This window comes from Penaeus chinensis, chromosome 5, assembly GCF_019202785.1.
Source record: "Penaeus chinensis breed Huanghai No. 1 chromosome 5, ASM1920278v2, whole genome shotgun sequence".
NCBI lineage: Eukaryota > Metazoa > Arthropoda > Malacostraca > Decapoda > Penaeidae > Penaeus > Penaeus chinensis.
The window spans coordinates 5750776-5755775 of record NC_061823.1 but is presented as its reverse complement, the minus strand read 5'-3'; the positions used below and the strand labels follow the sequence as shown (position 1 = coordinate 5755775).

At 40.7% G+C, this 5000-nt stretch overlaps 1 protein-coding gene across 1 annotated transcript in view; it reads right to left on the bottom strand.

Annotated features, from left to right (window-relative positions):
* Positions 1-533, bottom strand: part of LOC125025646 (RNA polymerase II degradation factor 1-like) — a 25524-nt gene extending 24991 nt beyond the window's left edge. The window contains exon 1 of the mRNA XM_047613748.1: positions 205-533. The gene's annotated coding sequence lies outside the window, so the exon portion shown is untranslated. The remainder of the gene's footprint in view (positions 1-204) is intronic.
* Between the last annotated feature and the right edge of the window lie 4467 nt (positions 534-5000).

The window sequence follows — 5000 nt, the reverse complement described above, 5'->3', positions numbered from 1 at the left end:
GACATGTCTTTGTTCAAATATTGAAGAGTGCATTAATAGAGTGTCTTGCGCACATTCACACACTGCTCATTCATCATCCAGTGGAACTCATAAACAAATCTCTAAAAATCTCATCTTTTGCTGTAATATTTAATCCCTAACCTGATCTCTAATCTCTATTTGTAAACTAATCTCTAATCTGAATTTGTTTCTCAAAATACTTACGAGACTGGTGTCCTCCTTGAGTGGTGGAAGTTAAACGGCGTTAATATGCTGTTGTAAATTCGGGCCACAGCCGCTATTATGCAATATCGAGCAACTTAGTGCCCGCATGACTGTGCAGTTGCTGTCTCTCGATCCCCTTCACTCTACATCTCTTTTATCTTTTTTCTCTATCTTTTTCTTTAGTTTAATTTTTTTTAGGCCTCTTCATCTCTCTTTCTCTGTCTGGCTTTCTATTTCTTACTCATTCATCCACTCGCTCGCTCATTTTCTTCTCGTTTTCACTCCGTCTGTCGATTTGTCAAGCTCTCTCGTTCACTCACGCTCTCAGTCGTTTCCTCTCTCTCTCTCACTATCTTTCTCTGTCTCGCTCTCTCTCTCTCTCTCTCTCTCTCTCTCTCTCTCTCTCTCTCTCTCTCTATCTATCTATCTATCTCTCTCTCTCTTCCTTTCTCTCTCTCTCCCTATCTCTCTTTCTCTCTTGTTCTTTACGTATACATGGCATAAACAAATCGCTATGCTAGAGTGATTTAAGGAAAGGAGAAAGCATAAAACGTATTCGTGTGTGTACGAAATAGGACGCAAGGCGCGGGAGAGAGACGCGGCCAAGTGACCAGTGACCAATCCGAGATAACGCTCACAAACGTTAATAAGCTGTATATCTTGTGACTTCCTGAAAAGTCACAAGATTTGTAGACGAGTTTCTTCAGTGCCTGTAGTGAGTGTGACTAATAAAGCAGGGGTTATATAGCAAAGTATTGCCTCTCATTTGCATCCTTACTAAGAAGCCGACAGGCTAGCCTCGTGATCGCGCCGGAGTTGCTGTTAACAAAGGGCGTCCTGAGGAGCATCTGGGTAACAGCAGCCTACAGTAGGGGCTGTGAAGGAGTAAGCAACCCGGTGACGTAACAATATCTACCTCTCATTCGTTCACGTTCACTCTTTATAGTTTCTCTTGGTAAACTTTTATTACCAAATCTTCATTAAAGAAAAAGTAAATTACATGATCTCCAAGAAAGAGAGAGGGAGAGGGAGAGGGAGAGGGAGAGATAGAGATAGAGATAGAGATAGAGATAGAGATAGAGATAGATATAGAGATAGAGAGAGAGGGAAGAGAGAGAGGGAGAGAAAGGAGGGGGGGGGGAGCGGGAGAGAGAGAGAGGGAGGGAATGGGAGAGAGAGAGAGAGGGGGGGGGGCGGGAAAGAGAGAGAGAGGGAGAGGGAGAGAGGGAGAGTGAAAGAGAGAGAGAAAGAGAGCGAGAGAGAGAGAGAGAGGGAGAGAGAGAGAGTGAGTGAGTGAGAAAGTGAGAGAGTGAGAGAGTGATATATATATATATAGAGAGAGAGAGAGAGAGAGAGAGAGAGAGAGAGAGAGAGAGAGAGAGAGAGAGAGAGAGAGAGAGAGAGAGAGAGTGAGTGAGTGAGAAAGTGAGAGAGTGAGAGAGTGATATATATATATAGAGAGAGAGAGTGAGAGAGAGAGAGAGAGAGAGAGAGAGAGAGAGAGAGAGAGAGAGAGAGAGAGAGAGAGAGAGAGAGAGAGAGAGAGAGAGAGAGAGAGAGAGAGAGGGAGGGGAGAGAGAGAGAGAGTGTGTAATGGTAGTGAACTAGTGTTGTGCGATATCCCAGTGCTATGCTACCAATGTAATAGCTCACACAGGTGCGGTATCCCAGCGTTATGCCACCAGTGTAATGTACTGTGGTGGTCTTATCTTTTCTCTCTCTCTCTCTTTCTTGTGTGGTGGTCTTGAAGTGAAGTGAAAGTTGTCGTAGCTTCTAAGCTTTATTAGCACGGGAGTGTGGTAGGTGTGATACAGAGGACAGGCAAGGCAGGGGCGCTCAGGGAAAAGCGGGGCGACCTGCCCGTTTTGGAACATTTCATAATGGAAAACATGAAATAATTTGAATGAACATAAAAGTCCGATACATATGGTCACATGGTGGTTTCGTGGTGAAGGAACAAGGGTACCTTATATACGGTTGTATGTAAGAAGAGTTATGGTGTTTACAAGACTAAAAAGCCTCGTGATAAGGAGACAAATATTGCTGAGTATTCACAAAACATAAAGACATTTGAATATCGACAATGATAGCAGTAATATACTTTGTGATTCAGAATAAGCCTTTTCTAACGAACATTTCGAGTATAAACAACACATAGTTATACACATAGACATTGGAATAATAGCATGGAAATTGTTCACGAGCAATAAGGGTTGAATTAGCGTGTTCTAAGGCCATTCGTCATTTTCACGGGTGTGGAATTACTGTGAGATAAGGAACACATGGCTTTTCTGGTATATGAGACGCAAGAGATCACGAGAACAGGTCACTAGAGAGAGAGAGAGAGAGAGAGAGAGAGAGAGAGAGAGAGAGAGAGAGAGAGAGAGAGAGAGAGAGAGAGAGAGAGAGAGAGAGAGAGAGAGAGGGGGGGGGGAGGGAGGGAGAGAGAGGGGGTGAGGGAGAGAGGGAGAGAAGGGGAGGGAGAGAGAGAGGAAGAGAGAGAGAGAGGAAGAGAGAGAGAGAGGAAGAGAGAGAGAGAGGAAGAGAGAGAGAGAGAGAGAGAGAGAGAGAGAGAGAGAGAGAGAGGGGGGGGGAGAGGGAGAGAAGGGGAGGGTGAGGGGGAGAGATGAGAGAGAGAGAGAGAGAGAGAGAGATAGAGAGAGAGAGAGAGAGAGAGAGAGAGAGAGAGAGAGAGAGAGAGAGAGAGAGAGAGAGAGAGAGAGAGAGAGAGAGAGAGAGCTCCGTGACTCGCAGCCGGCCATGCATACCAAGAGGACCAAGGTTTTTGTATCATTTGCTGAATCTTACATCATAAATAAGATACAATATACTGACTCAAACGAATCACCAAATATTCTACCCCTCAGAATACACTGACTCTCATCACTATGGAACAAAGAAACAGTAGTAAACCTGTGAAATTCTCGAGGAAAACCTACAGTTATACAGTTCTATTAGTCACACTCGGCTGCTGCATCTCTCGCGTCACTTGTCAGCGTTGTTTCTGTCCGCCCGAGGAACATGTCGACAAAGGCAGCTGATCGTCGGCGCTGCAGGCTCGGGGAAAACACGCGAGGAGGTTGAGTCATCGCTGCGCGTTCTGTATTTTGTCAGGCAAGATCGATGCATATTCAATAAATAAATAAATATATGTGTACATGCATGGAAATTGTACATATACATATATATATCATATATATGATACACATATATATATATATATCATATATATAATACACACACATATATATATATATATATATATCATATATATAATACATATATATATATCATATATATAATACATATATATATACATGTATATATACATCTACATTTATATGTATATATATATTTGTATATATACATATATATAAACATACGTATATACATATATGTATATATGCATATATACATATATGAAAATATGCATATATATCATATAAACTGATATATGTATTTACAACACACTCATAATACAGACACACACACACACACACACACACACACACACACACGCACACACACACACACACACACCTATATATATGTGTGTGTGTGTGTGTGTGTGTGTGTGTGTGTGTGTGTGTGTGTGTGTGTGTGTGTGTGTGTGTGAAGAATAGAACCGTAGCTTTAATTAGATTCAGTATGAATTTAGTTAAAAATCTAAATTAGTATAGCTGAATAAAGATAATTTAAGATAAGTAAAATGAACGCACTTCCGATGTGTAAATCATAGATAACGAAAGATAAGCAATTCAAACCAAATGTCATATGATCTTGTCAATAATCATAATCGCCTATTAGATCTGGTTACCAAGTTGCCAATTTAACTGGTTATAAAAATAGCGTGCGTAGACTCGACACACTTACCGAGTCATCTCAATCTTCCTAATTGTTATTAATGCCAACCCGTGTAGATGTCACACTGATACAACACACTAAGCAGACAGCCCTTTCAATCATTCTCTTTCCCCTGTGCTTCTCAGTCGTCAAATAAAACATATGTTCAATCATCAGTTACGTTCCTCTCAAATGCATATTCCGAGAAATCTGAGCTGCCTTTCCAGAGATGAATTTTATATCTCAGTTTCTTTCAATTGATTACTTTTTAATTTTTTATTATTATTTTTGTTGTTTTTTGTTTGTTTTTACACAGCAGAACCGAACGGATGTGACAACTGTCCAGAGTTTCAGCTAAAACAGCCCTTCTCATCTACGTCGGTTGTCTGCTTGTTAAGAGTCATTTGTTCAGAAGTTATCCCCAAGTGTATCAAGTTATTTCTGCTCCAAAATGTGATCTCATCAAGTAAACTTATTCAAACTTGGTATGGCATGTATCTCAGGTTTATGGCGATCGGATGATCACTTTCTCTGGTTTTATGATTGTCACGTTGTGCATCAACAGCTTTACACGAATCACTTGTTATCTACAGCCACAAACAGTGCAAGCTGTAATCACACTTCGAGTGATGCATTAAGGATAAAAAACTGTTTAATTTGATTTAATATACAACCTATTCAGGACGTAGTAATATCAAGGGTGACTAAAATACTGTTCGAGATCCACATCCGTCTCGCCACGGTTTTTTTTCCAGAATGTCTTCCCTCCCAGATTACCTGACTAGGTGCAGCTATACGTGTTTTTCTTATGATACCATACATGTGAAGTGTCTTGTGGTGGGTAATTTAAACAGTAGTGCATTAGTTATTGAATAGTTTGTACAATTTATGTATTGCTCAGTGAATGTGAATAAAAAACAAACAAAAATTCTATCTAGTTTTGTCGACCGTGG